We start from the raw sequence: 27,068 nt of genomic DNA, 5'->3' as shown, positions 1-27,068 counted from the left end.
TCATATACTCACCAGTCCGTAATTATAAACCTTATATATTCTTTTTTTTTAAGGCTGGCTTTTCATTGTAACGAAGGACGGATCTCCCTCCTGTGTATAACAGGAGGTTCTACTGTACACTGGATCAAAGTTTAGCTGCAGTGAGCTATTTGTCATAAATTCCGGTTGCGGTGCAAGTCCTTGCAAGCCTGGGTCTCATCATAACCGACACACAGCTGTCAGGCTTGCAGCAAAGGCAGCCTGCAGCCTGCCGTCAGCCAGTGCAGCTTCTGCTGCTGCTGAGAAAGGCGGCGTTGGGAATGAGGTCACTATGTCAGGAACTCGTTCTCAGCGTGAGGTTCTCCTGAGCTCACAACACAACTGAAATCTACGGAGTGGTATGATTCATAGGATTTTTTACATCGCTGCTTCATCTGCCTTTTTAGAAAAAAAAATTCTATGTCTTAGATCAGGAAGGCAAAAAAAAAATCAATTACATATCTGTGTAAAAATGTCCTTTCACTGCACTGTTTGTACCAAGCCACACTCGTTATCAGCACCACATATACACGTGTACATACTGTACTTATACACACAGCCACACAGAGGAACTTATTTCGGTACAATCATAAAGGAAAAGGATTTATCTCTAGGGTACAAGAAAGAACACATAAACATTTCAAGAAGAAAAAGGGTGGGAGTTGGGAGAGAAGAAAGAAAGATAGAAATATCAGCAATTACATTAAAATCAGAAAAAAAAAATGGAGTCTGAGAGGAAAAGAATATTTCAGAAAGAAATGAGTTCTATTGTATCAGTAATAACACTGCCCAAACTCTCCCAAATAAACTAATACTAAAGCAAGCAGGCACCTCTCACTACCTCCACTAAGGAACCAAGCAGACACTGTTAAGTTAACCCACACAAAGAAACTAAGCAGATTTGGTAGCAGAGGATGTTTGTACAGTTCTCCCACATCCTCATGAATATAGTAGCTAAGTTACAATGAATACAAAGTGCAGGGCACAACCAGAGATGGGAAGGGCAAAAATGCAATGGATCTTCCCTAGGTTAAAATCTCACCATAGTCACATCCTCTCTTAACTCCTGTCACTTAGCCTGTCTTCAGGAACCTCCTCCCACAGAGCTCTGGTCTCCTCCGAGCCAGTGCACATCCTCTGGTGAACCCTACACAGTGATTCGCATTCTACCCTCGGAAAGCCAAAAAAATGTATAACCCTCTCCTGCCCGATAACTTACCCAATATTTACAAACAGTAACCAGTCCTTAACGTCCCAAATCATCTCGCCTCTAGTTGTGCACAGTTTGGGACACTTAGTAAGCATGCATACCCTACGTTCATTCATCAACTGATTGATACATTTGGTCTCAACGTTAAATAAATCTTCTTCGGCTCCTGTAACCATCTGACACTTTTCAAAGCCTCTGCCCTCATGGTTTCCATCGTTTGCTCCTACTGTGGCATATCAATTTATCTCTTCAAATGTTGTATGAAGAACCAAATATATCCTAGCTGTGTTCTCCCCAGGGCAGTATCACTTTCCTGGTTCTGGACTCTATATTCACACGGTCTAAGACTATGGTAGGGTTTTTTTTCACTTTCTGTATTTTTAATGGCCTCAAATGTTTTCCCATTATGTGCCAAGGTCAATTCTGCACATGGGCTAAAACATCTATATTTTTCAAGTAAATGTGGCTGAGACCATACAAATTTAGGAGGGACTGCCATCACATAGCATGCTGCATCACAGTAGGAAATCAAAAGCCAGAAGTGGCAGGCAGAATAACAGTCTCCCAAAGATGTCCCTACATTAATTCTCAAAACCTATAAATACTACAGTACACGGCAAAGGGGAAACTAAGGTTGCAACTGGAATTAAGGTTGCTAATCAACTGACTTTAAAAGAGAAAGATTATTTGGATAGGCCCAATGGAATCATGTGGGTTCTTAAAAGTAGACGAGGGAATCAGAAGGGGAAGTCAAGGCAATGAGATGTAAGAAGGACTCAACTGACTGTTGTCGCTGGCTTTGAAGAAGGAGGGAGGGGGCTATGATGAAAGGAATGTGGGTAGCCTCGGGATGCTGAACCGGCAAGGGAATGGGTTCTCTCCCCAAGTCCCCAGAAAGGAACATAAGAGAACAGTAGGTTTTTGATTATTGTGTTACACTGTCAATCTCCCGAGAACTTCTTCATATGAATTGCTATTAAATCAAGTCTCATTTGTGCAACTTAGAAAAAACAAAAACAAAAACAAAACAAAAAAAAACCTCATCACTTATGCCTCACGTGTTTTATGAGAAATGGTTTGTTCTCGATTTTCCCTTCCAATGTATTATTTCCTCTCATGTGATGGGCCACCTAGGTTCTCGGCCATGCTGTAGACGGAAGGTGTGGCCCGGCCCCAGGGCCTCCGACCGTGGCAGCTCAGCTTCACTCAGCTCTCTTTGAGTTTGGTTGTGTCATTATTTATAAATTCACCTAAATCCACCTAATTCAACCCATTCCTATCAGGCACAGTCTAATGGTTATAAGGTCAGAAAGTGTGCCTGAGAAACATCTGCACCACAAGAATGCAATGATGTAACTATATAACTAATGGGTTAAAAATTAAGATCTAACTAGAGATATTTTTAGCTCTGGCAATTCAAAAGCCTCTGGGGGAGCTTTAGGTCATTGGACCACTTCTTGATAGGTAAAAACTCAAGTTTCTTCTATAATATAGAAAAGGTTAAATAAGTAGATAAAGGGGGGAAAAAAAAACAAATACTCAAAGACAAGGGATAGAAAAATACAAAGAAAAATGTATTCAAATTTTCTAATATCCAAACATGTATTTTTCCATCTATTTATGAGCCTACTATGCCCACATACAGAAACTCATCTAAACTTTACAAGGACCCAATAAGTTAAGTACTGTTATTATTTCCATTAAAAAAAAAAGTTTAACTGCCTTCCTCAGGCTCTCACAGCTAGTAAGTGACAGTGGCAGGATTTCAGTCTGCCGCAGGAGGCTCCAGAGTCTGTTTTTAATCACCACACATCCTGCCTCTCAACTCTGATAAAATAACCACTTGAAACAAAAAGAAAAATTTGTTAAATTTATGGCTTAATTTTTAAATCTAAATTGAAGCTCATTCACTTTGTTAGCACATAATCCAAATGAGGTTAAGTTCACAGGCTGGGTCCCATTAGCAGCAGAGTTTGCCCAGTTCTACAACCCCCGATGGGCTGCCCTCCAGCCTCACGCCACAGACTACTATTAAATGACCATGCAAATTAGTGTAATTGATCACTCAAAACCATACCCATAAGTTCATGTTGCAAGTCCTACCAATAGCAAGATGAGTTTTATGATGGAGGGCCATTAGCCTCCACTCAGAAATAAAGGTGAGAAAGACACTCTGATGTTTTAGATATCAGTCTTTGTTGGAGATATAAACTCAAAAATCAACTATAGACATAATTAGAAGTCATCCTCCTCTTCCTGGTGCCTCTTGTCCCTTTTAGTATTAGCGTCCGTGTTATAGTAAAGACTTACAAACTTCGAATATTTCAAAGGTGATTTGCTCAATTGATGACGTGTGGGTAGAGTTTGTGCTTGGCACTCAACTGGTTCCTTGGCAAAAGATTAAATAGTATTTACATAGTGGCACAGTCACGCAGGTTCTTTAGAAAATGCTTTGATGACTAACGGTGTAGCACAGTCTTGGAGTTACTTTACTTGATAAAGCGGGGGGCAATAAATACCCTTATATCAGTTAAAAGTATCAGGTGCCTAACTGCAAATGTTTAAGACACTGGAGATCATGCAGTGTACGTACACTGGTATACAAACTTTTCCATGAAGCAATGACATGGTCTAGACTCTCATGAAGCTTATAATGCATTTGAGGAGATAAGATATTAACACACAAAAAGCGCAAAGAATACAAGACAGTGTTTGTCAAAAGGGAGAACAGGTAATGTGCACCCCCGAGAATTCAGGAGGAAGAACCTGGGCTGAAGCAGTGAGGAATGGCTTCAAGGGAAAGACAAACTTGTCCTAGAATCTGGAGAGGTGAGAGAAAAGAGAAAAGGCATACCATGAGCAAAACATGAGCTTCACGAAGAGAGGAATTTCTCTGTGTTTACAGATGTGTTCCTGATAAGTACCTAGCCAATGGCAGGCACTAAATAAATATGTGCTGAATGAATGAATGAATGGAGTGAGTGAGTGAGTGAGTGAATGGCCTGAAGAGAGGAAGCATGAACCAAGGCATAAAGGTGCTGATGGGAGGGAGGTGGGGGAACAGGAGGTGGGCCTGCCTCTGGCTGAAGGTTCATATTGGAGAATGGAGAGAGAGGAGGCAAGAAGGGTGGCCTAAGATGAGATTAAGAACAGTCTTCAATAGATAAGAAAATAATCTACCTTATATTTGCAATGAATTTCATTTGCCATTTATCACAGCCATTAGTTAAGTCTCCTCCCTAAGAAGCATTACCCTACATGAACTTCACATTCTTCAAAAACAAGCATTTATAAGCTTATGGCAGCTCATTAGAGGTATGTTGACTGGTCAATGAACGTTTCTTCCCCCGGGGACTTCTCTGCTGCCCATCACCACACAGAAGTCTGTGATGCCAAGACTCTATCCCCTTTGCAAAAAGGGAGCAAAAGGGGAGGGAAAAAAATCCTACTCTGTAACAATATTATAATAAACCTACCCTAATTCAATGTAGTTCAAGTCAACAAACATTTATTAAATATAACACTCTTCTTGTTGCTTAAGTCAGAATAACAATGAAGAAGTTATAGCGTCTATCCTCACAGTTTTACATCAACATCTGAGTCATCCTCTGAATCATTCTAGGGAAAGAGGAAGAGAGTACCATGAGAACAAAGAAAGATGACTACTTCTGTTAGAGAGATAGCAAGGAAGCATGGCAGGAATTGGGCAGCACTTTAGGAAAGCAGCAGCAGTTGAGAGGGGCCCCAAACATACGTCAGTAAAGGGGTGGGGGGAGAGAAAAGTTGGAGATGTCTTTCCAGGCAGCAAAAAGATAATGTGGGTTGGAGAGTACAAGATGTTCTGGAGAATGTCTGCTGGTCCACCTGGCTTGGCCAGCAAGTGTAGAATATGTGAAGGAGAAGGGTAGAGATTAAGCCAAAGAGTAAGTCAGGCTGAGAAAAGATTTTGAAATTGCAAGAGAAAGGCACTCAGGGTTTTTACAAGGGAGTGATGCTACTAAGGCTGTAAACTTAGGTTACTCTGGCAACAGGGTATAGGATGCATCCAAAGAGAGAAGATAATTATTGAGACAAAGGAAGAGGCTATTGTGAAAAACTGAACAAGAGGCACAGAGCACTTAAACAAGGAACAGAGAGGAGCACCGAGATATAAGATACTGTTCTGTTTCACAAAGGGACTGTCCAAAATTTCCAGCACGAAATCTTAGGATACTATCAGAAATGCACTTACAGAAGCATCATGTACAGCTAACACTCCTTGCTCATCACCTACCCAAAAGACTGTGCTATGATGAGAGTCTGACATTTGGAGTAGTGCTCAGGGTAGAAGAATAAGTAGTTCGAATTGAAAAATGAAGGGAAGAGGAGAAGAAATCCTCTGAACAGAATCCCTGGGCACAAAATAACAGATCAGACTTTCCTGGCTGCATGAAAGCTGATAAAAAGGTGCAAATTAAAAATTCAACAGAAGTGGTTTCAAAAGCAGAAAGTTTCAGAGTTTTCAAGGTCTTTATAATCTAAGATTTACTGAGTTAAGTGCATTTTTGTTATGGTAGAAGAAATAATTTCAATGCAAGTTGGATTATATGCAACATGTATACACTAGGAAACTAAGTAAGTAAAGACCAAATATCCTTGGTAGCCCTAGAAGTACTAGAGAGCACCAATACGAACACGCAGTGAAGAACAGCGCTGTTCTGTGTTACTTACTAAAATTCTCAAAAGTCTTTGGATCAGATCAATTGTCATAGGATTAGGAACATAGAATAATGACATTTTAGAGCGGCAGAAGACACTGAAAGTCATCTAGTATATTACTATTTGACAGAAGATAATCTTAGGGTCCAAGTGGGGGAAGCGGACTTGCCCAAAGTTACAAAGAGCCAGTCACAAAGCCAGAACTGACATCCAGATCTCCTGATTCTCAGTGCAGACATCCTCCCATCCCTCCACAATACCTGGTAAAATTTACTAAAAGACAATTAAACTCTAAGCCTTCTCAGATGTACTTCAGATAAGATATAAATATATTAAGTAAGCAGATGTCCAATTTTCCATACTACACTATAGTATAAATTATTTTTCTGCCCTCACTTTTTCTAATCAATGTCCAAAGAAGATAAGGAAGGAATAGATGAAAGTAAAGTGAGAAAAACTGAGAGCCTGTGAGTTTGCAGTTAAAAAGAGAGATTTTAAATTTGCTGTTTTGATATAAAACAGTAGGAAGACTATGAGAAAGCATGGGGAAATGAGATGTTACCTTTCTATGTTATAATTTTATTACATTAGCATTTGGATTTGTGAACAGGTCATGTCTAACTTCCTGGGTGAAAACACAGCTGAGTACATCTCAGATATTTCTACTTAGTATTTTCCACTGCAGAAGACAGTGATGGTCTGCCCAAGGAAGCCCACAATAACCGAGCAAAAACACAAAAGATTCTGCTCTGAGGGCCTCTTGAAATTCACACAAGCTATGCATTATACTCTGTAAGACACTGCTTTTTGTCTTAACAGCAAAATTTTAAAAAATTGCTTCCACTGAACATCATTCAACGTTACTTTCCAAATTTTACAAGTGTACTAGTGCTCGAGATAGACCATCCACATTTATCCTGAGGTCACATTAACCTGCAGTGTAGGGCCTTAGTCCCTGGAGGCAAATATACCCCCAATTGGAGAAGCAACTACTACATCTGAAAACACACCTGAAAGTGGTATTTCCCAATTAGTTTTCAAAGTTATCATCGGTATTTCTGTAGCTTTAAAGATACACCATTACTGAGTCCTAAAAGCTCTTTTGGCTGGAATTAGTTAGAAGGTCAAAGAGCAGAGAAACTGAATTACTTTATCACCGGCTTATTTAATTATGGACAAGTTAGCCTCTGTATGGGTTGCATTCCTCCTCTGTAAGATGAAATCAGGAAAAAAATATGAAAGTTGCAAAGGCTGCCATATTTTTTAAAAGGAGGCATATCTATAGAACTAACCTCTGACCTCAAGGTGCTTCCAATTAACTAAGGAATGAAAAGTAAACACACATGAAAAGAAGGTATCACGATACTTCCCCAAAAACTATGAATAAGAGGAGAAAACTTGCTGCAAACTAAGTCCAGACGGAGTGCAAAGTAAAGAAATACTGGTCAAAGCTTTCCAGCACAATGCTGACCGTGGCATGCCGGGGCTGCCTTTGTATTTCTTACAGGCCCCAGCAGCACCCCACTAGAAGGGGTAAGCCTCTATTTAGTCCAGCCCACACTTCGGGGAAGTGGAGGGACCTCCGATGTGCTGCTCCCCTGGCATTTCAGTGCACTCCAGACCCTTAGTGTCTAGTCTGTCTCTATTCTCACTGACTAGAATGTGAACAGGATTCACTAGACTGTATTTTCAGTACTCCAAATAGTGGTTGGAAACAGTGCTTTGGCACCTAAAACAGTCAAATAATTATTGGCTAAAAAAAATATTACTTGGACTTCGATATCCTCTACCTATTTATTATCACAAACTTCTACCTGTCCACTAACCTCTTTTGCTGACATTAGGCCATTCCTCTGTGGCATCTCCACACATCATCTCATAGGAGCTAGAGCATACCTGTTTATTGAGAAAGTGTTTATAAAACTAGGGGAAAAAAATCATAACATCCTGATGTTAAAAAATACAAATCAGTCACATTCTCTTTTGTCTCTATATAAAACTGAAAGAAACAAATAAACAAGACAAACAAGGACTCATGAACACAGACAACAGTTCAGAGGTTACTAGAGGAGAAAGAGGTGGGGGAAATAGATAAGGGTAAAGGGAGTCAAATATATAGTGATGGAAGGAAATTTGACCTTGGGTGGTGAACGCACAATGCAATATACAAATGATGTATTATTGAATTGTACACTTGAAAGTTATGTAAACTTATTAACCAATGCCACCCCAATAAATTAAATTTAAAAATTAAATTAAATTAAATGAATGGGATCACAGTGATTAGACAACCATCTATATTTGCTTTGTCCAATACAGTTGCCACTAGCTACATGTAGCTATTTAACTTGAAGTCAATTTACATTAAATCAAATGAAAATTTTAGTCCCTCTATTTCAAATGCTCAATAATAACTATACAGGCTAATATTCACTACATTTGGCACAGCATATATAGAACGTTTCTATCACCTCAGAAAGTTCGATTAAACTGTTCTAGTTAATCAATAAGCAATCACAAGAACATTAGGTATCATTCACTTTTACAATAAAGCCCATAATTTTAAAAACATACTTTTAGAAATTGACATATACGAAATCAGGACTTTCTTTGATGTACAAAATCCGTGAGTTTTAACACATGTGTAGATTTGTATAACCACCATCACAATCGGGGTAGAGTCCGATATAGAACAGTTCCATCGCCCCAAAAAACTCCTTCAGGATGCTCCTTACGTACCCCTAATCCCTGGAAACAACTGATATGTTCCTTGTCCTCTCGTTTTCTCTTTTCCAGACTGTCATGTGAATGGAATCACATGGTACGTAACTGTCAGACTGGCTCCTTTCACCGAGCACAGTGCTACGGAAACTCCTAATGTTCTTGCATGGACTAGAGGCGAGTGCTGACTCATATGGTAAGGGTGGAGTTACCTTTAGAAGAGACCACCAAACTGTTTTCCAGATTGGCTATACAATTTTGCAATCTAACCAGCAATGTCGTTCTAGGAGCTTTTTTTGTTTATTTTTGGGGTTTCTCTACACAGTCAATCATGTTGTCTGCAAAGAGACAGTTTTATTATAATTTGTATTTCAGTTCTTTTTTTAAGGAATTTTATTTTAGAAATTCCAGTATGATGTTGAATGGGAATAGTAAAAGTGGACATCCTTGCCTTGTTCCCAATCTTAAGAAGGTATTTAGTCTTTAAGTACAATGTTAGCTGCAGAGTTTTTTAGACGTTCTTTATCCTAGGTTAAAGAAGTTCCCTTCTATGTCTCGATTAAGAGCTTTTATCGTAAATGTATGTTGAATTTTAGCAATTGCTTTTTCTGAATCAATTGTTATTATCGTGTGATTTTTCTTTTTTAGTTTGTTAATATGGTGAATTACATTGATTTTCAAATGCTGAATTAGCTTTGAGTTTCAGGGCTTACCCCTACTTGGTCATGGTTTATTTTTCTTTTTACATATTGCTGAATTCAATTTGCTAATATTTTATGGAGGATTTTTGCATCTATGTTTATGAGGAAAATTGGTCTGCAGTTTTATTGTTCTATCTGTCTGGTTTTGGCATAAAGATAATGCTGGTTTCATAAAATGGGTTGAGAAGTGTTGCATCCTTTTCTATTTTCTAGAAAGGTCCTATTTTAAATTGGTGTTATTTTTTCCATAAATGTATGGTAGAATTTTTCAGTGAAACTACTTGGAACTGGAGTTTTTGGTTTGGGTTTCTTGGGGTAAAACCTTAACTATAAATTAAATGTATTTAAAAGATATAGGGCTATTCAGGTAATTTATTTCTTTTTGAGTGAGTTTCGATAGGATGTTCTTTCTAAGATTTGGTCTATTTCACATAAATCGTTGAATTTACGTGCAGAGAGCTGTTTGTGGTGTTCACTTATTATAATGTCTGTGGAGTCTGTAATGATATACCGTTTCACTCCTAATATTGATCATTTGTATCTTCTTATTTCCTTGTCAATTTAGCTAGAGATTTATCTATTTTGTTATTTTTAAAGAACCAGTTTTTGACTTCATTGGTTTTCTACATTAATTTCGTTTTCAAATTCGTTGATATATGCTCTTTATTATTTTTCCTTCTGCTTGTTTTGGGCTTATTTTGCTCTTTTTTTCCAGTTCTTTTAGGTGAAAGCTTACACTATTCATTTTGGATCTTTTTTCTTTTCTAACATGAGCATTTGATCTATATATTTCCCACTAAGCCCTGCTTTGTCTGATTCGTATGAATTGTGATATGTTGTATTTTCACTTTAGTTCACCTCAAAATACTTTCCCTGAGACTTCCTCTTTGATCCATGGATTACTTAGAAGCACATTATTTAATTTCCTAGTATTTGGAGATTTCTCAGTTATCTTTCTGTTGTTGATTTCTAGTTAAGTTCCTTTATGGTAAAATAGCATATTTTGGATTATTTAAATTCTTTAACTGTGTTTAGGTTTGTCTTATGTCTCGGGATATCAACTATCTTTGTGAATGTTCTCTGAGGATTTGAAAGGAATGTATATCTGCTTATTTTAAGGAGGAATATTTTATAAAAGGTTGATAACTCTCGTTGGTTAGTAGTATTGTTCAGTTTTTCTATATCCATGTGGTTTTCTAGCTACTTGTTCCATCAGTTATTGAGAGAGCCATGTTGTTGAAGTCTCCAACTAAACTCACCCATTACTCCTTTCAGTTCTATTTTGCCTCATATACTTTGAAGCTTTGTTGTTAGGTGCATACACTTTTAATATGCTCTTTAAAAGCTTTTTTTGGTAAGAATACTTAACATGAGGTCTATGCTCTTAACAGATTTTTAAGTGTACAACACAGTATTGTTATCTACAGGCACAATGTTGTGTATCAGATCTCTAGAACTTATTCATCTTTGTATAACTGAAATTTTATACACGTTGATTAGCAATTCCCATTCTCCCCTCCCAATCACCATTCTCTTCTTTGCCTCTGTAAGTCTGACCTCTTAGCTACCTCATATAAGTGGAATCCTGCAGTATATTCCTCCTTCCGCGTCTGGCTTATTTCACTTACATAATATCCGTAACGTTCATCCATATTGTTGCATACTGCAGGATTTCTTTCTTTTTTTTTAAGGCTGAATATATTCCATTGTATGTATATACCACATTTTCTTTATCCATTCATGTGTCCACAGACACTTAGGTTGTTTCCACATCTTGCTTATTGTGAACAGCGCTGTAAAGAACATGGAACTGCGGATAGCTCTTTTAAGATCCTGCTTTTAATTCTTTTGGATAAATACCCAGAAGTGGGCTTTCTGGATCATACAGTAGTTCCATTTTTAATTTTTTGAGGAAACTTCATACCGTTTCCCATAGTGGCTGCGCCACTTTGCATTCCCATCAACAGTCCACGAGAGTCCCCATTTCTCCACATCCTCGCCAACGCTTATCTTTTTTGTTTTTTTTGACAATAGCTATCCTAACAGGTATATGGTGATATCTTATTGTGGTTTAGATTTGCATTTCCCTAATGACTAGTGATGTTGAGCATCTTCTCACATACTTGTTGGCCATTTTTATATCTCCTTTGGGGAAACGTCTATTCACGTCAGCCCTTTTTTTAATCAGGTCATTAGTTTTGGGAGCTTTGTTTTTTTGTTTTGTTTGTTTTGCTATTGAGGGATAAGAATTCCTTATATATTTTGGAAATTAACCCATTTTCAGACATATGGTTTACATATATTTTCTCTCATTCCACAGGCTGCCTTTTTTACTCTGTTGATTGTTTCCTTTCCTGTGGAGTTTTTTAGTTGATGCAGTTTTACTTGCCTAATTTCGCTTTTGTTGCCTGTGATTTTGGTGTCATATCCAATAAAAATCACTGAAATCATTGCCAAGACCAATGTCATGAAGCTTTTCCCTTATGTGTTCTTCTAAGAGTTTTATAGTTTGGGGTGGGGGGTATCTTATGCTTAGTCTTCAATTCCATTATTAGTTGATTTTTGTGTATGGTTTACGAGCTACATCACTTTAAATGTCATCTTGGTGAACTTACCTGTTTATTTTTATGCATTGGTCCTGTTTACCCTTGGTAACTTTCCTTGCTCTGAAGTCTACTTTTTTCTGACATTGATATAGCTGCTCAAGTTTTCGTTTGATTAATGTTAGCATGGTACATCTTTTTACCTTTTGTTTTTATCCTACTCATATCACTATATTTAAAATGTATTACTTATAGACAACATATCCTTTTGTCATTTTTTAAAAATCCATTCTGACAATCTGTTATTTATTTGGTATGTTAAGATGACTTATATTTAAATGTAGTTATTTATATGTTGGGATTTAGACCTATCATTTTATTATTTGTTTTATATCTGTTTTCCTTTCCTATTTTCGCTTGGATTGTTTGAATAGTTTTAGTATTCTGTTTTTATTGATTGATTTTTTAGTATATTCCTTTGTACAGTATTTTTAGTTGTTGCTTTAAGCATTTCAGTATACATACTTAACTTTTCACAGTCTACTTAGAATTAATAGTTAACTACTTCAAGTGATAGAACTCACCACCATATTGGTCCCTTTACCCTCCTCTATATTATAGTTGTCATATGTATTACATTTATATACACTGAAAACTCCATCGACGTAAAATTTGTTTTCCATCATTATTTATATTTTAAAGAATGTGAAAAGAATGGTTAATTGTATTTATCCACCTATTTACCATTCTTGATTTTCTTTCATTCCTGATCTTCCAGGTTTTTCTCTGGTTATCATGTTCTACCCATCAGCATTTCTTTCAGAGCAGACCTTCTGGCACTGAATTTTTTGTTTTCTTTTATCTGAAAATGTCATTATTTCACCTTCTCATCTGAAAGATATGCTTACTGGATACTTTAAAAATATTGTTCCACTTCATACTAGCTTTTGTAGTTTCTAATGAAAAATCTGTAGTAATTCAAGTTGTTTTTCTACTATGTATCTTTTACCAAATTTAGTAGGTTTCAGTCATTATTTCTTCAAACGTTTTTTCAAATCTCACCAGAGCTTTGATGACACAAATGTTAGACCTTTTTGGTATTGTCCCATACATCCTGAGTTTCTGTTTTTTGGTTTTGTTTTGTTTTGTTCCGCTCTTTCATTCTCTGTTGTTGAGAATGGATAATTTTTATTGATCTAACTTCAAGACCACTGACTCTTCTATTCTCTCCATTGTTATCGAGCACATCCATAAATTGTTAATTTTGTTTATCATATATTTCAGTTCTAAAGTCCCCATGTGGTTCTCCCTTTTATCTTCCATTCCTCTCCACTCTAACTTTTCATTCTTTTCAAGTGTGTTTAATCATCTTCTTGAATCATAAGTTATAAATCTTTGTCTAATAATTCCAACACGTAACACCTCAGCATTGACAATTGTTGATTGCTCTTTCTCATACAAATTGAGATTATCTTGATTCTTCATCTGCTGAGTAATTTTGAGTAATGTTAATTATTATGTTATGAGATTCCGAGCCTTTAAATCCTAAGGGTAATGCTGATTTTTGTTTTCTTTTAACAGTTTTAAAGGCGATTAACGATTATGTTCAGGCTGCAATTTCCAAACCACCTTCCATGAGGTGTGAATTGATTATCAGTGTGTTCAAAATGCTATCTGGATCTGTCTCATGTGTGTACCATTCAGTGATTAATCTGAGACCTTTGTGGTGGTCTAGTTTGGATTTCAGGTCTCAAAGAGGTTGGAATGAGATCCACACATGCACAGCTCAACAGTGAACCCAGGGGTTCATATGATATTTGATGTCATAGCTCTCTCAAGCACCCTCTCTGTGATCTCAACATTTTATAGTTCCCTGGGCCCTCCTTTCTTGATCCTTCTACTAGAAGGCTTAAGCTTTAGTTTCTTTGCTCAGCCACATACCTCTAACAACTGTGTCTCAATCTGGTGATAGTGGTGGGAGGACAAAGAGAAAGAAAAAAAGTAATGGGAATTCGCTTGATACTCTTGGGAGCACAGTTCCTTTCATCAGAGAGAAGGCTTCCCCTACTTTCACAGTTTTAGATGACTGCCCAAACCTAACTGCTACCGTACCTCTGAAGGACTGAGTATGGGTTGGATGGGAGAGAATGGAAAAAGAAGAAAGAGAACAGTGACTTCCCCGACTCACTGTGAATGTAGGAGTCCTCTTTCCTGCTCCTCAGGCTGGGAAGTGGAGAATTCTCTTAAAGATCTTTCTGTCCACACCAGTGTGTCCTAATGGGTTTAAGGCTACCTCTGCATCTATGCCAGGTGATACCAGAGAGAGGAAAAACAGGAAACTCACAACCAGCTTGGTGATGCTGTGAATTCCGGTCTCTTTCTTCACTCTGCCTGCTACTGTCTACGTTTCAGAGTCCTCGGATAGCTGCTCCATGCCTTCTATAGGGGTTCAGTGGGAGAGACAGGGTGGAGTGTGCTTATTCCGCCTTCTTCAGAAGTGGAATCTTCTTTTTATTGCAATTACTTTTTTTTGTTTAAATAGTCATAATAATCAATAAATAATCACTATTGATAATATAAATAAATATGTTAACTTTGGTCTTTGGCTTCCTTTTATAAAGATTTGCTTTTATTTTAGGGCATATTTAATTAAGATTTGTAAAAAGTTTTTTATTCGTATCAAAAAGATACCATTTCAGTTCACTATTTCCCACACACTAAACATCTCTCCCTGTTCCACCTCTGATAGTGGTAGACACATGGTTAACTAAAATTTATTCCTTTGTTGTGGTCCTGGCCTCTCTGGAATAATATCTTCTTTAGAGTTACTAATGAGAAGCTAAAGTGACCGACATGAGTGTTACTCTCTCATTTCCCAAGTCTACCTTCTGGCACAAGGACTAATGAGCTTTGTCATCGGTGTTAGATGGACCAAGAGAAACAGGGCACCCACAGTACCGCAAACCAGATTATTAGCATCAAGTGTAATTATTATGTTCATTGCTTTGTTTTTTGACCCTCTCTCTTTTATCTACACTACACCTAGAGAAGTAATGAGTGGTTCAAAGACCCCTACCTTAGGCTTGGCCAAGGCCATTACAACTGAGAGGAGAACCCAAGTGTGGCCTGAGGCTTTTACTCAAGTATGTTTAGTCCTCCTACTTTTACTTCAAACTGTTGGCATTTGTGGTCCCCAGAGGCGTCTCATTCAAATTTGTTCAGTATATGAAAATAACTAGGTGGTGTACACTATCATCTCAAAAAAATTCCACCAAAAGCAAAACTCTCCGACATTACATCTCAACAATTATGCTCCCATCCATAAATAACTTGACCCAAAAAACTCTAATGCTCTTCTCATTGTGGGGGTGGGGGGATGGGGGGGATATTATCTAATGGTTACATCAGAAAGAGCTCTGTAGAGACAATGTTTATATCACATATATCATTCAGTATGGAGTAGTTAGGGAGGTTTAGTCATAGAATAGCAAATACCTGTTGAGCAGAAATCTTTAGTAGATAACATGACAGGTGGGCAAAGTATATTTATATAATGCTACTCTATTACAGAGTGAAATCTAGGTCACACCCACGGCAGAAGCAGGTTTGTTACAGAAGGTTTATGTGTGATAGACAAACTTTCCTACTCAGCCCAAATGGGACTTTTAATTCTGGCTACTGGCAGTACCACCCTCTCTTCTGCATGACTGCCCCATGACATTTGAGGGGTACACTGAGGCAAGGGTCTAGTGGGAAAGTGATGAGACCTGGATCAGGGAATGGGGCCCCAGGAGCCTCCCCTCAGAGAGTGACAAGCTGTGCTCAGTCTGCTCTGCACAGTGGGACGCCCTGAGGAGCTCCCCCACCTACCGGAAAACACAGAGCTTTCACTGTCCTCCCTGTGGCTGGGGAACCATTTAAACTGAGTTATGGTGTGGACATCTCCAACAGGTAATTAGAAGGCAAAGGCCAAAGAAGCTGTCTGAAATATACTGAACACCACGGTTTACTAAAACGGTGAGCAATTATATAGTGAGTAAAATTTGATTTCTACCCCAAACTCAGTACAGAAAATTCAGCTGAAACCACACACACACACACACACACACGTACACGCAGTTAGAGAGAGAGAACAAGATAGCTGACAAGGTAGTATAAAGTATTTTCACATGTTTGAGCAAAGAACAACATCGTACAGTCCATACTGAGAAGGAGAGGGGCAGCTGATCAGTTCCTTTATACTTTGGTTCGTTTAGATCTATAGTCCTAGATCAATAGCTTCCGCAATACAAGATACATAAAATTAAGATCTGAAAACCGCAAACCCCGCAAATTATAAAATCAGAGTTAATATACCAGGAATATGTACAAATCAAACTAATTTTAAAAAGTAAATGTTTCTGAATAGTAAGCTGTTAATATAAAATAATTCTAAATTTATAAAATTTATCAATAAAAGTTATCTATAAGCTCCTTTATAATAAAAGAATCATGGTGCATTGTTTTCTTCCACATTTTAACTTTTATCCTTTTCCTTGCTGACAAATCACTGCCATACCAAGGTTTTAAACTTTACCATCTTTTTTTTCTTTTTCTTTTTTTGCTAACATCTCTTTTTGAGTAACACATACATAAAGGAGACTCTACTCTTAATGATCTGTTCAGATTAGTAAATTTTTCTGTTAACTTAAAAAAATCAGTACGTCTACCATGCTCATATTTTGAAATAATAGAATCGATTTTCACAGGAATAGCAAGCTGCCTTTTTTTAAAAAGTTCCACACCCCATAAAACGCTTATTTTAAGACCAAACAACTGATGAAGAAAGACATTATATCCATGGAGATACTATATACTACTCCTTTATGCTTGAATCTAACATTCTTGCCTATGTAGCTCAAAGTCATATGTACTTAATCCTGTTAGTATTTAAAATTTCACCATCTTGTGTTATACTAGTCACCTTTTATCCCTTCTGCTCTCATTCGCTCCCCAACTCAAGCTAGTCTCAAGAAAGAAAGAAAAAACTCCCTGGCAACAAAGATCCTTTTGATAAATCGGCTTTGGGGCACAAAGTGGTCCAGCAAAAGTATTAGTCTTTTCAGCACTAGGTTTGTAGCAGTAGAAGTGGCAGGATTTCTGTCTCCCGAGCTGTCCTAGGCTGGTCACCTGGGAGCTGGGAAGATGACAGCTGAACCAGTACTTTCCAAATCTGGTTACATATGTGCTTGCACAGGCAATTATTTCAACAGGTCCACAATGAAAAGAAGGAAAAATCAGGGCAGCATAGAAAATGTTTCATAAATATAACTTTACTTGATTAAAAAATTGTCTTTTATTATGCTCTTGTTTGTGTGTGTGTATGTGTGCGTGTGTGTGTGCAGGAAATGTCCTCGTCGTTTTTAATGTTAACAGTGCTCTCTTTTATGGTGATAACAGATACTATTTTTTTAAAGTTCTTTCTTGCCAGAACTAAGAGCTGGTGATCTTATGTTAGTCCATACAAATTTTATTGAAATGTTTTGATGTGTGAAGTCCCAGTGTCCAAGAAGCCTTGGATCTGATTTCAGACAGGCAGGAGGAAGGGCAGAGGTATTTACAGTCCTAACACACATCCTATAACCATCCACACCATTTGTGATGTCCAGGGTTTTGAAAGCCATGTGTTACTGACCCTGATAGCTTCCTGATTAATGAAACGCATCATTTCCAGCTATTTAATCAGTGTGTATCAATCAACTTATTTATCTAAATCACTTCATTGTTTTTCCTTAAGCTTTGTCTTCTTCATTTTAACTTCTGCTATTGAAAAATTGGACTTTCATGTTTCCATTTCCAAGACTGACATTACTAAGTCACCGGCTTGTTAATTTTAATGTTCTATACTTTTTCAGCATTTCATATTACACGATCCAAAGCTGACAATCTTTTTAATCCAAAACAGGGTCCTAACTACTTTCCTGCTTCGTATCACCATTTTTGCCATATCTTACAATCCAACTATGTCTGATTTCAGGAAACTAAAACAAAACAAACAAAACAATTAGAGCACAAGGCAATCAACAAATTGCCTAGGTTAGAGACACCTTGGGTCCCAAACATCCAACTGTCAGGTACGGACAACCCCTTTGGGTGGCCGGTGTATGTTCCTGCATCTTTCCCATCCATCCTTCATTCGTCTTTACTTTTCTGTTAATGCCACCGAAAGCATTTTCACTGTGTGCACACTCCCCTCATTATTTTTAACTACGTTCCTCTCACTTCTAATGCCTACCCAGTACCTCAGAAAATTTCTCCCTTCCCTCCTCCTATTCATAACAATATCTATACTTCCCAGAGTACCTATCTGTACCAAGCATTATCAAAGGAGCTTTACATATGCCATTTCACATAATTGTCACAAGAACTTTTGAAATAGATACTATTATTGCTATTTTATGGATGAAATCCAGGAGAGTTAGGTAACCTGCCCAAGGTCACAGTTAATAAACAGCTTTAATGACAGAGAATCATAATAACTATGGTATTCATATAGTTGTATCGAGGGAAAAATTTCGAAGCAAAATTTAACAAGGCAAAGAACAATTTTCTTGATTTAATTGCTCTCAAAAGTACTTAGAAGACTAAGTCACAATATCCACATTAGTCCTAGATCATTCCCTCTAACTATAAATTTATTTATGCACTAAGGTTGAAGATGGATAAAAACTATTTTTAATTCTGTTTCTATTTTTAGTGTTTAGCATCCTCTTCTATTTTCTGCGGTCATTTGTAGTACTTTTATTTCATGAGTGTGAATTGTGTGGTTTGGCCCTAGTACGTAGCCACCACTGAGTACAGCTTCTACAGAAAGTGGGTTTTTGTTACTGGGAGGGTGCAGGGTGATAAAACAGTAAGGTCTCCCACTGACTCGGGAGACCCATCAGCCTGTCAGTCAAATGCAAAAGAGGTGAATCTTTCCAGCTTTGGCTTTTCAGTTCCAAACACTAAATTTACAAATTTCTTTGGGGAAGCCAGTCATGTGTAAATTATTAAAAGAAAGTCTAGATTCTAAATTCACGTCTCGGGTCTGAGTTTCCTGTGCTTGCTTCTAGAAAGGAGTGCTCACATGGGCTCCAACCTTGACTCCTCTTTCTTCTCCACCTACATCACCAGCAGTGACTCACAACCACTAGCCCAGTTGTAACCTTCATCTACATATAGCTAATGGAGGACAAACCACCCTCTCAAGTCCTAAAATCTCCCCTGACTTCCAGACCCACTCCTCTTCCTTCTCTCCTGACAGACAACTCTATCTAGATGTCCCCAGTACCCCAAACTCAATATAACCAAAACTGAATTTGTTAGCTTTCCCATAAATCCTGCTACATCTTTTATCTCTGAGCTTGGATTACACACTGCCATCGATGCAGACATGTGACTGATGAATGTCAGATGCCTGTCTCTTCTTTGCTGACCATCTCCCAGCCCCATAATCTAAAGAGCCAATAAAGCCAGTCTACTCACTGTCTGGGTGTATCTAAATCCGTTCCCTTTAGTCTGCTTTGCTGTTGGCCAGATCTCTGCCTCTCTGGTTTTCACCTGGACCACTAGAGAACCTCCTGCTGGTTTCTCCCACCCATCCTAAGCATGACTGCCAGAATATGCTTCCTGTTTGATGCTCCTATATTGATGTAATATCCTTGGTTTCACTCCTTGAAAATAGGGGTATAAGCAATATCAAATGCTCTAAATATGTTCACATCAATCACATCCCTATTTTCAAGCAGATAAAACCAAGAATTTTACATAAATACAAGTGATAAAAATTTCCTATTAAACTTACTAAAGTTGAAGAACAAATCTGTTTTCTCCTATTCCAGCAGGAAAGATATCCCATAAAAGCTAAAAGAATTTGGTCATTGTAGCAATTAAATGCAAACAGGAGATAAAGAGTTCTAACATTTATTGAGCACCTACTAACAGGCAGGTACTATATGTCAGGTACTTTATATAGGTTACCTTAATTAATACACACCTGTGATGTAGGGATAATCTGCACTTAAAGAGCTAAGACTAAGTAATGTGTTCTACATCTCTCAGTAAGTAACTGGTACAACCAGGATTCAAATGTGGTTCTGTCCAGTACCCTGAACCTACACCCTTGTCACCATCCTACATCCCCTCTCTCACATGAAAATGTGGAAGCCACAGAAGAATGAGTGGCTAAAAGATTCATATATATGTGGTATAATTATTTTAATTTAAATCGAACTATAATATTTCTTTTTATATGTAAATTTCATATTTCAAGACTATAAAACTTTTAGGTTAAATGAAAGAAGAACTGGGTAAAGATGAGAAACTCTATTTGATGATAAGAAAATTCACTGGCAACATATCTAAGATTTCATAGACCGCTTCCATTTCCTGTGTCTGAGGTCGGGAGTAACTTTTTCACATAAAAACCCAGCATTTTTTTTAACAACTAAATTAGATACATGTATCAGTACCTAGTTTATACTTAGCACTGGGCTAGGTACCACGAGGACCAAAAGAAAACAAAGATATGATAACATCTTACAAGTAAACTATCAACTCGGGGGTGCCGAGATGAAGATATGATATCAATAAAGGCAGCATTTGCTATTCCAGCATTATATATTACATACAGCCTCACCATCTATTCAATATAAGCAATAACAGCTCCAACTACAAAAAGATTTGACATATTTAAACCACACGAATGTGTAAATTATATCATAAGAAAGGAGAGTCCATGCCATAAAAATCTGAAAAAGTCCTACCTAAACATTCATTTGAAAATTAATTAGTAACCCATCTGAATAACCGAAGAGACTTACAAAGTTTATTCTCTAAAACAGATACTTTCCTTTGCATATTTTCTAGTGCTATTAACTCAACTACAAAGCCTTTTCTTTATGAATGGAAGAGAAGTACATTTCACATTAGTCCTTATTTCAATTATTAAATTCTGAATTAGTAAGGTTTTCTTTTTTATCACATTAGAAATAATATGACATTTTTAAATGGATGAACTCAACATGTAACACTGAATTCCCTGTTACAAAAAGTTGTGCCATTTACAAAAATTATTTTAATGGCACTTTATTAATGAAGTTAATCATTATACAAATATAACTCTTTGATGTCATAATAAAGTCCATGAGAACAGAGACCACATTTTTCTCAGTTGTAACAATTACTCCCTGCTCTTCATATTTCCATGTGAAGGAACTTCCCTCGAATAAAGACCCAGGTGTGCACATCGGTCCCCTCACTCTTACGCTTCAGAGGAGCGACCTTTGTGAATGCTGAATATGAGAGAAGGATCAACTTAAGGAGGGTAAAGTGACCAAAAGTTACACTGGAGGAACACAGAACAATTAAGGTTTTGTCTTATTCCAAAGCCTTAATACTTTTGATAGTCTACCTTTCAGAGCCCGTAATTTTATTCTCCTTCTTTTAAAGTTTTGCTTTTCCTGCAAAAACTTTTGCCTCTACTGCTCAAGAAACCCTATTTTATGTGTGGTGGGCTTGTGATTTGTTTGTAAAGAGTAAATTTTTAAAGAAAGTATTTTTTTTTAATTTCTCGAATCCCTCAAGTTATCTAAAAGCGTATTTTTTGCTCTAGATTTCTCCAAAGGGCATATTTTTGAAAACTTTACAAACCATCAGTATTATCAATTGCATGTTATTTTTGAGCAAAGCTACTAGCTTCATTGATAATGTTAGTGATGAAAGAGAAGAGCTGCAATACTGTATCTGCCATTAATCTCTGAGCACCAGGCTTCACCTCAGTCAGAAGTCATTTATTGTGGAACCTGTCACAGGATATAATGACTCTTGCTAGTTGGAACTTGTGATTCCTCCTCTTCAAGAGGGCTTTTGCACTAGCGAAAAGCTTGTGAAACAGTAAATTAAACAGAAAGTTTCTTTACTTTTCATTTTACTTAATCTTTAACATGTTAATGTGTCACATGTTAAATGCTCCGAAATGATTTCATAATGAAGATTTTACAAGATCATGATCTGATCCACAGGGACATATTAAATCACGTAAATAAAAGAGATCTGAAATTTTGCTACTTGATTAAAAGAAACAAGTTAGCATATAGTTACCCAAAATAAAGATGCCTTCCTACAAGGATTAATAAATGCGATTTCTAAATTTTAAAGTAAGGATTTTTTATAGCCTGCAAGAAAACAAATGTAACAAATCCTGCCAGTAACAAGTAGATTATATTACAGAGTATCCGATCTTATGAAAACTGAATCATTAATGAACCTGAAAACTGTTGAAATTAGCAAGGCATGCCTGAGATTTGAAACTAAACAATTTCTCCCCAGAGAAATGAAGGTAACAGAATATACAATTTTTCACGGAGAAAAAGTGTCTGTCTTACCAACAGGTGGATTTTTCTTTGCATTCTTCACAGGGTCACTGCCCTCTGCTTTGTTTTAGACAAAGGATGCCAGCTTACTCCCAGGGCCTCCCCATTCATGGAGTAACTGCAGGTTGTGGGCTCTGACATTTACGTCACTAGACAGAATCAACATGGTGGTGAAAAGTCACAACCCAAGATCCTATTTGTGCCACAAGTATTCTGAACCGATTATTTAAAACCAAGATACGTGATCATATTTATTTATCCTCGGTAAGGTCTTTCTTTACAAAGACTTATAAACAGAAACCATATAGATGAATAGATGAGTACATTTAAAGCAGGCTTTAAATTCTTTAAATGAATAAAGGAAGTGTGCTTTGCTGCAGGACCAGGTACGGACTCATGCTGCATGGCCTTGTAATTTGTGAATTGTGATGGTTGGGCTGGTCAATCATCCAGTTTCAACCACATGCCTGTGGCCTGATCTCAAATAAAGCAAGGTTAGCTGGTAGAGTTCACTGGACTATGCAGCAGCAGCAGAAACCATTCCTTATTGTTCAAGGTGTTTTTATTCTTTGTTTATCCATTTAAAGGCTTATAAATTTTTATGAACTCTTTGTGAGGTAAATACAACAGGGTGGCAATATGACAGCTCGACAAGCTCTGTCTAAAAGCTAGTTCACAAGCTTTCCATTTGTGACAGGATGAACCAGGTCATCCACTCGACTTCGCCCCTAGTCATCCATACAGCATCTGGAGATGCTGTCCTAACCTTTCCAGGGCACTAGGTTACTGTTTATGAATGTGATGAAACGTTCTCTAACCACCCGAAAAAAACCCTGGAGAGAATCCAAGTCACTGTATCACAGAGGACCAGAGTTAGGGCTTAGGGTTGAGCTCATGTGTCTCTGTCACATCAGCACCTTGATATATTTGTTTCACAAACCACCCACCAACATTTTTAGATCTTTGCATCGGTAAATACAGCTTCTCTTTAGAGCTTTAAGTTTCAACTGTCAAACCATTATTTGGCAGATAATTTTGGAGCAGTCAAATATTACATTCAATTAATGAAAAACTATCTAAGATCAATATTAGGATCTAAACCGGCCAACTTCAAGGAATCTAAAATGAACTAAACCTCCTGACCGAACAAATCCGATACTCTTTACAACCCCCTTTATAGCTATTAAAAGACTTATCATAAATAAAAGACTTTAAAAAGTAATCAATGCCAAAATATTCTGTAGAAATGAACAAGTTTGCTTACCCAACATAAATGCACTTTAATATATCATTTATCCATCAATAGCTATTGTCACTGGTGCCAGCAATCAAAAGAAATGTTGACTCTAAGCAGAATGACTAATATGGTGGGTTATCTCTTTTTTTTTTTTAGAATACGCTTGAGATTCTATATGCAACATACACACGTGTTAAGTTATCTCTAATATACACATGCACGTATAGAAGAATGAATAAAAGCAGCTATAAAACTTCTTAATATGTTTTAGTCAGTAATTAACGCAAAGAGGAATGAAAACACTCTAGACTGCAGTCTTTTGGAGGCAGGAGCTCATAATCCCCAAAGATTCAGAAGCATTACCTCATTGCAGCCTTGAGACAAGCTGAGCATTCACTCTAGGTCTTACCCAGCATCCTCTGGTTCACACAAAGACAACAGAGGCGTGACCAATCACATTGTGGCTAGCAGGCACTGTTTCAAAGCCCTCTCCCAGTATTACCCATTGACATGCTTGCTGGCAGCCTGCTGAACTTGTCGTCATGGCAACACATCCCAGCTGCTTACCGAGGCTTGTTATATTACTTTTCCTTTTCACCACTCACTTAGCTAATTAAAAATTTAGGACCATGTTTTGCATGTTGGATGCAAACTGAAACAATGCAGGGTCCTTTTTCTCTTTTCTTTCTGTTTTTTCAATGGGGCTTTAAAAAATGCTGGGAAAAGCGATTTGAAGGACACTCCCATGAAGTCCCAATATAACCAATCAATAGAGAGACTGCATGTAGCTACAGCCAGATGGAATTTGTCGCTAAACCTAATCTGCAGCAAAGCAAAACCAAACCATGAACATCGCTAAAGATGTTCTTCCTGTTTTGAAATATATAAGCCAATCAGGATAGATGATTTATGCTGAAATATTCGCATTATTCCTGGTCGAAATGTTCCCTAAATATTTTTATTTAACATAATTCTGATTTAAAGCAGCTTTACCCATAATTCCACAATGCAAGCAGAGTAAATAAATAAATAACTAAATAAAGCACAGAGAAAAAGATCCTATAAAAACTGCCAATATAGCAAATGCTAAAAGAGGTGACAGAGAAAAGCATGTCTGTGAACCTGCCATATGTTTTAGATTTGACCACCAAAATGGACCACTGCTGGGCAGGACGGAAGCAGCAGCTCTGCAGTTGAAAATCCTCAGAAAGGAAATGCCAGCCTTTGTTTACCAAAGCACAGAGAAATCAATTAAATCTCTCAAACGATTTCAGAGATGATGGCTGCCTCACATATATCATCCTTTAAAAAATTCCCATTATAACCCTAGTTGTACCTATAACTGGAGTTGAAACCAAAGGCATTTTTAGGATTTTAAGGTAAAAATTTCTCTCTTTTTTTCAGCTTTCCACCTAACCTATTTCACAGAATAGGAAGAAATTAAAATTTGAAATTATGTTCATTGTGAATAAGCAGAGAAAACAGACATCAAAGTGGTTTTAAAAATTCAAGTGTTACAGTTTATGGGAAAAGTCTGTACTAATTTCAATTAAATAACAACAATATATCAAAAACGGGTTTGGAGAAGCAGCCTGGCTTCTGCTTACCCCAGGTAGATCTACTAATTTTTCTGTCTGAAGTCATCTAGGACTGCCTGACTTGTAGCGGTCAGTCCTCAAGCACAGTGCACTATATAATCACACCAGCAGGCCATATTCCCTCCAGAACTTCCCATATATCTGAATTTTCAGGTCTACTACCAAATACCACTGAAAAGAAGTCCCACCCTGTGAGACAATCTGAAGTAGAAACGTCAAAGAAGCATACAGAATTCTGATTTGCCTGTGCGGGAAATGGGATGAATGCTGGCCTGCAAAAGTGAAGGAGAGATGACCAGCAAAGCTATTCGGGGTATAAAAGGTAAATGGTGTGTTTACTCTCCCCCCATCTTCTCACTTTAAGTCACTAAATAGATGGAACATCTATGGTGAAGCTCTCGGTGAAACATAATAGACTCTAAACAGTACCTCCTGACTCCCACTGAAATGACAGTAAGAGGAGGGAAAAAGAAGAGAAGGAGAGAAAAGATGAAAGCAGATGAACCGTCAAATAATTCTAGAAGCTGGAGAAACAGATGGATGAGAGGGAGCTGAATTAAGAGAGTGAAGAAATTTTAAATATACATACAAGGGGAAAAGCAAAGCACGGATGGTGGTGTGGGTGTAGTAATTCTGAAACAATGCTGTGTGTATGGTGAGATCGAGAAAATTAGTAAATATATTGTGGGAGAAGGAATATACAAATGTGTTTCGAGAAAAGGAGGTAGAACACTGTGGTATCAGTAACTCCTAATTTCCTAGCTTTGTCTGCTCAAAATCTCTAGAAGCTATGCGACCCCAGCAGCAATGAGCCCACACAGAATTCATGATCTTGGGTTCTAATGTTACCCCCATTAAAAAAAAAAAAAGAATTCCTTAAAGAAATTACTGATTCCAGATCTGATGCAGAAAAAGTGTAAGTGAACAAGGAACATCTTTTTGTGCCAAAAAGCAAGAAAAGACTCAAAACCTGACGGGGACACCTGAAAGACTCAGGTTAACCAGAATGAAGGTGTTTCCATGGCCAAACAGGGAACGAGGTGAGTGCCCAATAGCAATAGTATGCAAAACACCAAACATATTGACTAAAAAAAAATTCATGCATGCACTGTGACACAAAACAACAACAAAATACAAGGTGTGCAGAAGGATCATGCTTTTTTCTCCCACGAATGAATGCCAATTCATAACTTCAGAAGAAATTACAGAATTAGAATTTACATTTGTCACCACCATTGTAATAAAAAATGATTTAAGCAAGAATTATTGATGTATGATAAAACCATAGGGTAAAAGATTGTTGGGGAACAAACTATTCATACGGTCTCAAAATATCAACAAGTAGATTACTTTTTTAATTACCCAAAGAAAAAGATGAAAAAGACAATGGTACACCATCAAAACGAGATGACCAAACTTAGCATCTCCAAAGAGTCAAAGAGCCACCGGGTGCCTCCCAACGTTGTGTACTAACAAGAACACAACATAATCTATGGAGCCCCCAAAAATGTTTAAGCTAAATCTAATCATGAAGAAATACCCAGACAAACTTCGAATTGAGAAATATTCTGCAAAACCACCAGCAAGTAATATTTAAGAAAGTTAATATCATGAGACAAAAGGGAACTAGAAAACTGTTCCAATTTAAAGGAGAGTGAAGACATGCAACATGCGATGCTCGATTGGAGCCTGGAACTTACAAATAAGAGTTAAAAAAACACGGTATTGTTGGGATAACAGGAAAAAAATTAAATATGAACTGTACACTAGATAATAGCATTATATCAATGTTCAACTAGCTGAATTTGGTAATTCTAATTTCATTATGTAAAAGAATATCCTTGTTCTTCAGAAATGTACCCCCGAAGGTGAAGCGTCATGATTTGCACCTACTCTCAAATGGTGCAGAAGATACATGGATGGATGGATGGATGGAACAAATGTGGCA

At 37.3% G+C, this 27,068-nt stretch overlaps 1 protein-coding gene across 7 annotated transcripts in view; it reads right to left on the bottom strand.

Annotated features, from left to right (window-relative positions):
- STOX2 (storkhead box 2) overlaps nt 1-27,068 on the bottom strand; it is a 195,298-nt gene that overhangs the window by 27,942 nt on the left and 140,288 nt on the right. The window contains exon 1 of one of the 7 annotated variants that reach the window (XM_039882628.1): nt 13-258. The exons of the other annotated variants lie outside the window; for them this stretch is intronic. The gene's annotated coding sequence lies outside the window, so the exon portion shown is untranslated. Of the gene's footprint in view, nt 1-12; nt 259-27,068 lie in introns of those variants that run through there. 7 annotated transcript variants of the gene reach the window in all.

The sequence above is a fragment of the Pteropus medius genome, unplaced genomic scaffold, assembly GCF_902729225.1.
Source record: "Pteropus medius unplaced genomic scaffold, Ma_sr-lr_union100, whole genome shotgun sequence".
NCBI classification, from domain to species: Eukaryota; Metazoa; Chordata; class Mammalia; order Chiroptera; family Pteropodidae; genus Pteropus; species Pteropus medius.
This window is presented reverse-complemented; position numbering and strand designations above follow the sequence as displayed.